Source organism: Rhinoderma darwinii, chromosome 3 (assembly GCF_050947455.1).
Source record: "Rhinoderma darwinii isolate aRhiDar2 chromosome 3, aRhiDar2.hap1, whole genome shotgun sequence".
NCBI classification, from domain to species: domain Eukaryota; kingdom Metazoa; phylum Chordata; class Amphibia; order Anura; family Rhinodermatidae; genus Rhinoderma; species Rhinoderma darwinii.
The window spans coordinates 277,712,773-277,725,189 of record NC_134689.1 but is presented as its reverse complement, the minus strand read 5'-3'; the positions used below and the strand labels follow the sequence as shown (position 1 = coordinate 277,725,189).

Here is a 12,417-nt window from a genome sequence, read left to right as displayed (position 1 = left end):
GACACCCACTCTTTAATCTCAGCATGCCTAAACTAGTCCAAAATTTGTGTCAAGTGAGAGGCCTGATGGTAGGAAACAAAGTCCGGGAGACCAACGCCACCCTCACACTTAGCACGAAAAAGCATAGATTGAGCAATACGCGCGGGTTTCCCCACCCATATGAACTTGTGGAGTAGGGACAGCAGAGCTTGAAAGAATGGGCGTGGGATGTGTACCGGCAGCGCCTGAAAGAGATACAAGATCCGTGGCAAAATATTCATATTAAATATGGCACACCTGCCAAACCAGGTAAAGGTGCCCATCGTCCAAGAATCCAAATCGCTCTTTACACATTGAAGTAGCGGAGGGAAGTTCACCGCATAAAGGCGAGACAGATCACTGGGAAGCTAAACCCCCAAATATTTAAGCGAATCCCTAGCCCATTTATCACCATTGATTTCAATGGTGATGGATTCGGTGCAAATAGTTTTCGTTTGTCTCCGTTGTGCAAGGGTTCCATCGTTTTGATGGAAGCAATAGCGCAGTCGACTACAGTATTTCTTTCTCAAAACGACGGAACCCTTGCACAACGGAGGCAAAAGGAAACCATTTGCACCGGATCCGTCCCAATTAAAATCAATGGTGATGCAAAGGGAAACCTATGGTTTCCATTTGTTTCAGTCAGGGTTTCTTTCCGATGGAACGTCAAAATAGAGCCCTGATGCAGATGTGAACGAAGCCTAAGCCCTGATTAGGGTTGTCCCAATACTAGAATTTTGACATCAATACCGATACTTCGTGTAGTATTGCGATTCTCTATAGCAAAACGATACTTTGCCAATAATAATACAAAAAATAAAAAAGTTCTTCCGCTTTCTGATGTGAGGCACGTGCTGTAATGAATTTTGAACCTTCATGTGCCTCACATTAAGGGCTTATTTACACGAGCGTGTTAAACGTCCGTGGGACGGCCGTTGAAACAGCGGCCGTCCCACGGACCTATGTAATTCAATGTGGCCGTTCACATAGCCGTTGTTTCAATGGACCGTGTGAAGGGTCCGTGCGAAAATAGTACATGTCCGTTCTTTTCGCGCATCACGCATCCCTCCATAGATTCTCAACTGCAGTTTTTCACGTCCGAGATGCGCAGCGTTCGTGTGAATCAGGCCTAATAGTAATTAACCACATCATGTTCATCAATCATAATTGACAACATTGGGTTAATGTGTGAGGTACATGGTGGGGTTAATTACTATTCATGTGAGGCACATGGAGGTTCAAAATTCATAACACCTCGTGCTTCACATTAATAAGTGAAAGAAAACCGTTTTTATTTTATTGTTTGCAGCGTACACATCATAAAAGGAGGATATAAATTTGTTGTGCAGGTTATTACAGCCACAACGATACCGAATATGTGTATATTTAATGTATAGAGACTTTTAATGTTTATTGTAAATTCTGTGAGTATTTTTTTTTTTTTAATAATTTTTTATTTAACATTAAAGTAAAAAAATAAAATAAATTAAAAAAATAATGTACTGGCATCATCATATATATGTTTGGCAAAGAGGCACAGTTAGCTCCGCCAACAGCCTGACCTGCAAGAAGCCTATGAGACAGTCTGTCTGTTTGTGCTTCTATTTGTCTGTGTGTCTCTGTGTTTTTGCTTGTGTACAAGTTCCAGTATGTGTGTATGTGTGTCTAAGTGGCTATATATGTATCTGTATATATTTCTGCGTGTGCATCTACTACATTAACTGTACTCTGAGTTATCACTGTGTGTTATCTGTGGTGTTAGGCCCTATTCACACGACATGGATTCTTGGCCGTGTGACGGCCATTCTTTGAACGGCCGACACAGCCGCAGTAGGAACAATAGACCCCAAATGGGGCTATTCACACGGCCGATTTTTTGACGGCCTGGTAAACTGGACCGTCAAGAAATGGAGCATGCCCTATTTTCTCCCGGCTGCACAGCTCCCATAGAAGTTTATGGGGTCGTGTAAACCACGGCTGTCACTCGGATGTGATCCAAGTGAAGGCCGTGCATTCTGCCGCTCGCTCTATCTTCCTCCTCACAGTGCGAAGTGTACGTGAGGAAGAGGAGGGTATTTTGTTGCTCCTTGTAGGAGCTGAATCCCTAATCCCCGGCCATAGCTTCGGCCGAAGCTACAGCCGGGGATTCCGCTCCAGAAGTCCCTGACTTCACTGTCCATAAAAGTTCAGGTAATATATATTACATTACCTGAACCAAGACCGGTATTCGGGTTATCCTGTGTGTCAGAGGCATACCGGAGCCACTGTCAGCCGAGTCGGTGTTCCAGCTGACTGACTGATTCGGCTTAGCGGCACTATGCATCTTCTATTTAAAGTGCATACATAAAAGTTGCATCGGAAAAATGAAATCCAATTTTTAAAAAAACATTGCATTTTAAAAAAATATAACACGTACATTTTATAAAAAGGCAAAAAAAACAAGAGGCCACAAAGATTTACGTAGCCTTTAGGGGCATTTTTTTGGTTCAGTTGTGGCAGCCGTTTTTGCAAAAGTGACTACAGTATCTGTATTCATAAATTATAATACATCTGTTAGTCCGACGGTGGCCCCACCCCCGCCCACTTTTCAAAAATGGCGAGAAGAATGAAAAGTTACAAACTTTAGCACAGATATGGCGAGCACCAAAATTTTTGACTTTTCTACAAAAGAAAACTGGCATCTTTAGCTTTATGAAAATCATGACAAAAAGCCCCTATTACAATTATAGGAGTCGACAGTTGATGCCATGACCTCAGACTACCACCCCCCTATGGCCCATGGAGGGGAATCAAAAGTCTGGAATAATCTCCAGAGACTGCTAGGACATCTAATATTATGTCATCGAAGTCTCTGCTATTGAACAGGTGGGTAAAGACTGGTAACGACATTCACCAGCCTCCACCCACCCGCCCACTCCACACTGCAGGGCAGGACAGAGAAGGAGCGTGGGGTCCTGAAGGTTTTCTAGGCGACACAGGTATACACATCGTCTTTTTTTATTACACATCTATTCTTTTAGATGTAGAATTATGTTTTACATGTTAGAGGGGAATCTAAAATGGAACGCTAGTCTAGAGGACTAAAGCTTTACTTTAATGCCACCCAAAACATTCAAATGTAGACATGTTAGTTACTATACCTACAGGGATATTGGCATTTTTCTTATTTGCTGGAGCTTTCATTTTACAATAGTAAGTGCAGCCACATTGGTTACAACTTTTGAATTAGCTTAGGGCCTCGTTCACATCAGCGTCAGGCTTCCATTCATCGGTTCCGTTTGCCCATTCCGTTGAAGGAACTGATGAACGAAAAGCCAAGCTGAAACCATAGCTTTCGTTTGTATTACCATTGATTTCAAAGGTAATGCTTCCATTGCAGTTGGTTTCCGTTTGTATATGTTCCGTAAAGTTTAAGTTTTTTTCACAAAAACAATAGCGTAGTCGACTACGCTATTGGTTGAGCGAAAATGTTTACAATTTAAGGAATGGTAATGCAAACAGAAGCTATAGTTTCAGTTTGGCTTTCCGTTCATCGGTTCCTCCGATGGAAAGGTTGAACGAAACAGATGAACAGAAGCCAAATGCTGATGTGAACACACCCTTAACTTGTTTGCGCAAATGGGCATGCCATTACATCACAGGCACATCATGGGCCTTTCAATAGCTTTTCATGACGTATACGTTAAATGGAAACCATATTGGTCTATGGGTGACAGAAGCCTACGACGTTTACATTATGAACTGGCTCATGACGTATATCCTTATGCTCTACGTTGACAGATGCCACTGTTAGGCTGGGTTCCCAAATAACGTAAACACTGCAATTTTCCGCAATGGATTTAATTGTGGAATATTCGCAGTGTATTACAGTTAGCAGCCAAGTGGATGAGATTTTAACAAATCTCATCCACACGCTGCATTGAAAAAAACACAAAAAAAACAAAAACACAGAAAAATCGTTCAGAAATTGAAGTTAAAACCTGCAACAAATAGTGTGGTTATTGCGATTTTTAATTCAATGGGAAGGTAAAACCTGCAACAAATGGTGTGGTTATTGCGGTGTAAAAGCTGCCACAATAATTGCAACTCAATAAAAAAACTAAAAAAACTGTATACTTACCCAGATCTCTCTGCTCCTGCATCCAGCCCGGCCTCCTGGGATGATGTTTCATCCCATGTGACTGCTACAGCCAATCACAGGCTGTAGCGGCGGACACATGGGATGAAATGTCATCCCAGGAGGCCGGGCTTCAGGACGTCAGAGGGACACGTCTCGCCATGACTACAGGTAAGTATGATTTATTTATTTTTTTTACCTGCTATTTTCCGCAGCGGACATTCTGCCAGAAAAACTGCACAACAATTTGGTACCGTTTTTCAGCCAGAATTCCCTGCGGCGCCCAGGGCGGATACACGGTGTGCTTTTACGCAGCGTATCCACTCTGTGTGAACATACACTTAGGCATCCATTATAGCCTACATGTAACATATACGTCAAACTTCGTGAAATAAACATGATGTGAAGACAGTGTAACACAAGTATGGTTTTATTTGACATTTTAGGGGTGTATACGCCTCTACACTATAGAAATCCAAAGCTGTCATTTCTGATCCCTATGTAAATTCATAGAAAAAATGATTTTTTTGGGTGTATTCATCTGCTATATTAGGCTTAGTGTCATAATACTCTATAAGATAATGTAATAATATGTGAAAATCCATAGCTAGGGTTGTTAGACCTCCTGCATGGAGGCGATCACGCGCATGTTTTAACCAACGCGTACCTAGATTTAAATGGAAAACGAACCGCAAGTTAACAGCAACTGCGTGACAGGCTCTGCACTAAAGCTCTAGACTGGGAGGAGGGAGTCAAGAACTACTTCAAAGTGTAAAAAATGACTTTACTAGAGGGGGAAACCATGAGTGCTGACACCGGTCTGTTTTCAGAAAGCAGAACAAGCCCAGGCAACGTGAACCAACAGGTTTTCAATACTATAAAGGGAAGGAAACCCTTACGGTTTAGGTACATAAAAAGTTGAATACTTTGTACGGTTGAGTTACAGTCTGTATTATTGTCCAGAGCTGCATTCACAATGCTTCAGGGCTGAAATTCCTTGACAGATCAATGACGACACAGAGTTTCTGATAATTTGCTAAGTGTACCCCAGTTTGCCGATTCCAGTCCACCACACTATACATACAGTTCACCTTTCCATGTATGAAGAGTACGGCAGACGGGAATCAGGGGTCTTCAGAAGTGGGACCACCACCTATCAGAAATTTATGACATGTCCTGTACTACTTTAAGGGTGTGCCTGACAAAAGGCATGTGACACCACTGGCAAAAGTTTCACCATCATGAGGTGGCGGAGCATTTCTGCCGGCATCCCGTTGAAATGTTACAATAAAGAAGATCATAGAAATAAACTCTAACATCATATCCATTACCAGATCGCCCTTAGGCCTCATTCACATCACGTTTTTTTCCTACATTTATTGCGTAGGCCAGGAAAAAGCTCCTGCCGTTAAATGTAGGCTGTGGCGGATGCCTAACATCCCCTCCCCCGACACCATCAGCGTTTATGGAATTAATAATCACCAGAACTTGGGAGCGGTAACCATCTAGGCCCTTGGAACAGAAATACTCACAGCATGAGAGATGTTGCCCACATAATATATATTCAACCAGAAACATATTCCTTGGTACTGTTTTCTCTGATCTGTGGCTTTCCAGCTATTGCAATACTACGACTCCCAGGCTGTCCTATTGGGAGTTGCTGTTTTGCAAACAGCTGGAGATCTCTTCTCTACACCGCACACAGTAGGCCTCATGTCTAAAAACAATTGGAGACATAAGCGAGACAGGTAATCACAGCAACCAATCAGATTCCAGGTTTTATTTCCCAACATACTTTTGAAAAATGAAAGATGTAATCTGATTGGTCGCTACGTACTGCGGATCCAATTGATGTCACTTGATGATTTCTGTTACGTTTCCTCTGAAAACTACAACACTTATCACGACTTCGACTCGTAATGTGATGCAAAGTCGCGCAAGAAGCTGCTGCTAGCATATAAATGGCGGTACAAATAACAAGAGCGGGTTAATATTCATTTAGTATCATTTCCAGGTGCGCGCAGCATATGGAGTACCGCACTCTTGTCCTCACGACACACAATAATATTCACATCCATGCGATTTCAGTCAGGAGCCTTCGGAAACGTTACTCTATTGTTGAATCAGTTCTTATAATAACAAGCCGCCTGTAAGTCACAGCATTCTAAGAACAATGTCACCCGCACCGTGTGAGGAACCTCGTAACCCCGACAGATAGACATGGTACCCCAAGACTGGTCATTTACCGCTGAAGCGGAGGCAGGCCCTGGGGACCCCCACTTCTGCTGTTTACATGGACTGCGCTCGACCGCCTGCTTCTCAGTAACTGTCACTTACAGCCTCCCAATGACGTCTCTGCAAAATAACAGCGTTGGGAGAGGACCAGAAGCAGCTGGCTTCACAGGGGGCGTGGTTTGCAGACGGCGACTGCAGGGAGTTGTAGTTTACCATAGTGCCCTACTGCGGGAGCTAAGAGCAACTGCGCTCATAGTAAACTACATTTCCCAGAAAACATAGCGACCAAGAGTTTTAGATGTCAACAAAGGGGCGAAACCAAGAGGTGGGGACGACGAGCCGACACGGTTGTCATAGCAATAGGCGCACGCAGCTCTGATCGTACATATCGTGCCGAGGTCTGGTAGAAGTCACCCCTGAAGTGCTCGGATAAGGTAATGACTGTGGATGTAATGATTATATAGCGGTTACTTACAGGTATTTTACTTTTCCCTCCTTTGTATATTGTTGAAAATAAAACCATCAGTTGCCTCTAATTTCTATGAACACAGACCCGCTTGTGCGCCACTTTTGGGGTGCGTTTTTACAGTGTGAGCATGATTTGTTCCACAAAAAAAAAACGATTAGCCCAGTGGGTGTGTTTATGGGTGGAGTTACTTTTTAATATTTATAAAATGCTACTTTTTTAAAACTCAAAAAGTTAGATTTGCAGACAGCCGTAAAATGTAAGCCACAAAACTAGACCAAAAGCACCTCACCTTCTCCAACATAAAATGTCATAAATATATGCCATGCAACGTGTCGTATTGTTGTCGCAAAACAAACTCCGGAAAAAATGGTGCAAAAGAAAATAAGACACAGAATAAGCCATTATTAATATGTGGGGCACAGTACTATGTGGTAAAGAGCGTCAGCCGTGCCATTTACAAAACAATATCCCTGTGCCGTGTCATATCAAGTGGCACGCAGAATAAGGCCTCATGCACACTTCTGTTGGTCATTGCACGGCCGCTAATGACGGTTCCGTGAAACACGGACCACACACGGATGGCTTCCGTGTGCAGTCCTTTGTTTCATGGACCAAATCAATGCAAAGGCCGAGACTGTTCCGTCAAAAACGGGCAGGAGTGGGACCTGTCCTTTTTTTGACTGAACGGCCGCACGGTTCCATTAAAACAACAGAAGTGTGCATGGCCCCATTGAAATGAATGTGTCAGGATGCTATCCGTGACAACAACAGATAGCACCCTGACAAAAAAACTGAAGTGGGCATGAGGCCTAAGGGCTTATTCAGACGAACGTGATATACGTCCGTGCAACGCGCGTGATTTTCACGCGCGTTGCACGGACCTATATTAGTCTATGGGGCCGTGCAGACAGTTCCGTAATTTTTACGCAGCGTGAGTCCGCTGCGTAAAACTCACGACATGTCCGTTCTTTGTGCGTATTTCGCGCGTCACGCACCCATTGATGTCAATGGGTGCGTGAAAATCACGCGCACCGCACGGAAGCACTTCCGTGGGACGCACGTTATTCGTGCAACAGCAGTGAAAAGTATGAATGAAAACAGAAAAGCACCACGTGCTTTTCTGTTTACAAACATCTAAACGGAGTGTTATAATGATGGCGGCTGCGCGAAAAGCACGCAGCCGCGCATCATATGGTGATGACACATGGAGCTGTGAAGTGCCTTTTGCGCGCGCAAAACGCACACCCTCGTGTGAATCCGGCTTAAGGCAGAGAGATCTGCCCGTGACCACACAAAACTCTGAGCAGCGGCTAAGTAGGTAAGACGCATGGGATCGTCTACGCCCCGCCCCCCTTTTGCTCATATTTAAGCTCCGCCTCGTGAAGTCATTAACCCCTTAGTGACCAGCCCATTTTAGGCCCTAATGACCAAGCTATTTTATTCGTTTTTCTATAGTCGCATTCAAAGAGCTATAACTTTTTTATTTTTTCGTCTACATAGCTGTATGAGGACTTGGTTTTTTGCGGGATTAGTTGTGCTTTTTAATAGCACCATTTTTGGGTATATATAATTTTTTTATTAACTTTCATTAACTTTTTTGGGGGGGATTATTAAAAAAAACTGAAATTCCGCCATTGTTCTATGCGTTTTTGAATTGACGCCGTTCACTGTGCGGCGTAAATAACATGTTACCTTTATTCTATGGGTCGGTACGATTACGGCGATACCACATGTGTAGAGGTTTTTTTATGTTTTACGACTTTTGCACAATAAAAACACTTTTGAACTAAAATTATTTGTTTTTGCATCGTCGCTTTCCAAGAGCCGTAACTTTTTTATTTTTCCATCAATGTAGTGATTTTTTGGGCTTGTTTTCTGCGGGACAAGACGTAGTTTTGAATGGTACTGTTTTGGGGTGCATGGGACTTATTGATTCATTTTTACTATGACTTTTTGGGGGGGCAATGGAAAAAAATTGCAATTTCGCCATGGTTTTTTGCATTTTTTTTTTACGGTGTTCACCTTGCGGTTTAAATTACATATTAACTTTATTAATGGAGTCATTACGGTCGCGGCGATACCATATATGTGTACTTTTATTTTTTTTGACACTTTTACTAAATAAAACCACTTTATTATGGAAAAAAATGGTTTTATTTATTTTTTTACTGTACTTTTTATTAATAATCTTTATTTCACTTTGATGACTTATTTTATTAGTCCCACTAGGGGACTTTACTGTGCGATATTCCGATCGCTGCTATAATGCTCTGGTATACTTTGTATACCAGAGCATTATTGCCTGTCAGTGTAAATCTGACAGGCAATCTGTTAGGACGTACCTCCGGCGCATCCTAACAGGCATATGTCCGGGGCAGACCTGGGGGCTTTTATCAAGCCCCCGGCTGCCGTGACAACCCATCGGAGACCCGCGATTGCATTCGCGGGCCGCCGATGGGTGACAGAGGGAGCTCACTCCCTCTGTAAACAAAGTTAAATGCCGCGGTCGCTATTGACGGCGGCATTTAACGGGTTAAACGGCCGCGATCGAAGTAAACTTCGATCGCGGGCGTTGGAGCAGGAGCTCAGCTGTCATCAGACAGCTGAGCCCCGGCTCCAGCCTGCACGGGAGACCCGTGCAGGACTTAGACTAGGCTCACGTGAAAAGGCGTCAGCCTAGCCTAAGGCCCCTTAGTGACTCACGTGAAAAGGCATCAGCCTAGCCTAAGGCCCCTTAGTGACCAACGTTAAAAGGCGTATTGTATGTCACTAAGGGGTTAAAGAGGGAACTAATGGAACGCAACCCAGACTTGCACGGGAAATCCGTCTGGCATCTGTTCCTGCACGCAAAAAGTGTTGTCATAGGTTGTTATTTGGAGTTCTATGTGTGAGGGTATGTTCACACGCTTAACAAAAAACAGCTGTAAATACGGAGCTGTTTTCAAGGGAAAACAGCCCCTGATTTCAGGCGTTTTTTTTAAGCAACTTGTGTTGTTTACAGCCATTTTTGGAGCTGTTTTTCTGTTGAGTCAATGAAAAACGGCTCAAGAAGTGACATGCACTCCTTTTTATGAGGCGTTTTTTTACGTGGCCGTTTTTAAAAACGGAGTATACATCCATATCTTTCTGTAGAATTCGCAAAGAATCTGACAGAAAAAAAGTGTATTACTACATATGAAATATATATGGGACATAAGGAGGTACATTAGAGGGCTCATGGACTGCGACTACCAGGCGTACTAGAATTTGAAGTCTAGCTCATGCCCAGAGTTTACATTTCAAAACCAGCCGAATACAAATTAAAAAAGGCAAAAAGTTACAGGACATATTTTTTAGGATTTATCTTTGGGAGAATACAGTTTAAAGTGCCATTGTCTTGCGACAGTGATACTGTAAGGGTTAAGAATTGGGGGCCCTGTGAAAAAGATTTGTGGGTGGTACTTGAGGATAAAAGCCCTGTCAGTCAACTCCTCTTCTCCATTCAGTGGTGCCAAGAGTTCTTAAGGTAGGTATAGCCCCATAAACTCTAAATACAGTGATGGCGACAAACCATAACCGTGACAAGCACAGTTCCCCCATAACAGTGACAAGCACAGTGCCCTCATAACAGTGACCGGCACAGCTTCCTCAAAACTGACAACCACAGTCCACCCATGACAGCCCCAGCCCCCTATAGTATCAATCCCCTCCTAATATCCATTTTTATCCTCTGGTGTGAAACCTGTGTCACCAGAAAGAAGCATCACTATATGAGACTCTCTCTGTGGGCGATGCTGCCTCCAACTGCCTGTATTTATTATATATCTAGGTAACAATAAGCCTGGATTTACACGAGCGTGATCATCCAGCCTGGACGTCATGTGTATTCAGAATCCTGACACTTCTGAATCTTTTCTGTGAGATTTGCAGCAAGGGAAACGAAATCTCGTTTACCTCCGTAATCTCGCGAGATTTCGTTTCCCTTGCTAGAAATCTCAAAGAAAAGAGTCAGAAGTGTCAGGATTCTGAATACACGTCCAGGCTGGATGATCATGTGTATTCATTATCAGGACACTGGATTAACGTTAATCTCTGTGTATGTGGCTGCACATCGCTGCTGTGTAAATGACTGGAGAGGAGTGTATGACACTGACTGGTCACTGATTGGTCAGCGTCATACACGTAAACACGCCCAGTTAAAAGCACAATACACGCCCAGTTGGACATAACGAAAAAAAAAGCCCAGTTGTCCATTTCAAACCTCCTTTGCATATATATATAAAGTAGCTCATAACTTGGCCAAAAATGAACGTTTTAAAAAAAACACGTTACTGTTCTCTACATTGCAGCGCCGATCACATGCAATAGGAGATAGGGATATGAGAATCTGGTGACAGAGCCTTTTTAAACAACCTTTTCTCTACTTGATAGAACAGCAATACAGCGGCATAACTATAGGGGTCGCAATTGCGACCGGGCCCCGAAGCCAGGGGGGCCTGTGGATCCCTGCACCACATCTATAAAAAGTTACTATAGTAACTGGGGCCTATGTAATAAACGACATGGGCCCCTGTTGCTATTATAACTGACAGTACTTACTCTGCTCGTTCCGGAGCGCAGCGGAGGTCCTGACGTCAGAATGCAGTTCGCAGCGCATGACGTCACGACTCTGCACTACGCACAACATCCCAACGCTGGATGGAGTGAGGACCTCAGCTGCGGCCGAAGAGGAGGGTAAGTTTAATGTTACTGTCTGCTGAAGCTGATAGGTCGGGGTCCGACTCCCGGGACCCCCATCAATCAGCTGTTTTGAAGGGGCCAAAGCGCTCATAAGAGCGGTACTTCCCCTTCATTCCAGTCCACTTGCTCAGACTGTGAATCCGTGTCGGTGATTCACAGTGTGAGCAAGTAAGGGAAATGAAGGGGAAGCAGTTCTCGTACGAGCGCTGCACCCCCTTCAATACATCTGATTGGCGGGGGTCCCGGGAATCGGACTCCGACCCGTCATCTATTGATGGCCTATCCTGAGGATATCCAAAGCAGAAAATTACCACAGCACTGGACCACAAGTGGGTGCACGCCTTAATAGGACCAGATCCAAGGTCCCCGATACAAGATAGACAAAAACAGACGAGGAGACAGCACTTCCAACATATGCCAGCTTTTTAATCACCCGTGCAACGTTTCAGTCCAGCATATGTCATATGCTAGAGAAAGGTCCTGCTGGACTGAAACGTTGCACGGGTGATTAAAAAGCTGGCATATGTTGGAAGTGCAATCTCCTCGTCTGTTTTTGTCTATCCTGAGGATATGCCATCAATGTTTAGGGACTGGACAACCCCTTTAAGCCTACCATGGGGTTAGGCTTAGATACAGGGCCCATTAGACAGGATCACACATTGTGTGATCCCGTCTGCTGGGCCCTGTATCTAAGCCAACCATATGGTAGGCTTTGATACATGGCCCATGTGTGATCCTGTCTGATGAGCCCTGTATCTAAGCCTACCACATGGTAGGCTTAGATACAGGGCCCCAGCAGACAGTAATCTTATACTGTATAATATTACTGTCTACTGGGGCCCTGTATCGAAGCATCTCA

General features: G+C 43.9%; 1 protein-coding gene across 1 annotated transcript in view; it reads right to left on the bottom strand.

Annotated features, from left to right (window-relative positions):
• CCPG1 (cell cycle progression 1) overlaps positions 1-6,508 on the bottom strand; it is a 35,681-nt gene extending 29,173 nt beyond the window's left edge. The window contains exon 1 of the mRNA XM_075857969.1: positions 6,382-6,508. The gene's annotated coding sequence lies outside the window, so the exon portion shown is untranslated. The remainder of the gene's footprint in view (positions 1-6,381) is intronic.
• Between the last annotated feature and the right edge of the window lie 5,909 nt (positions 6,509-12,417).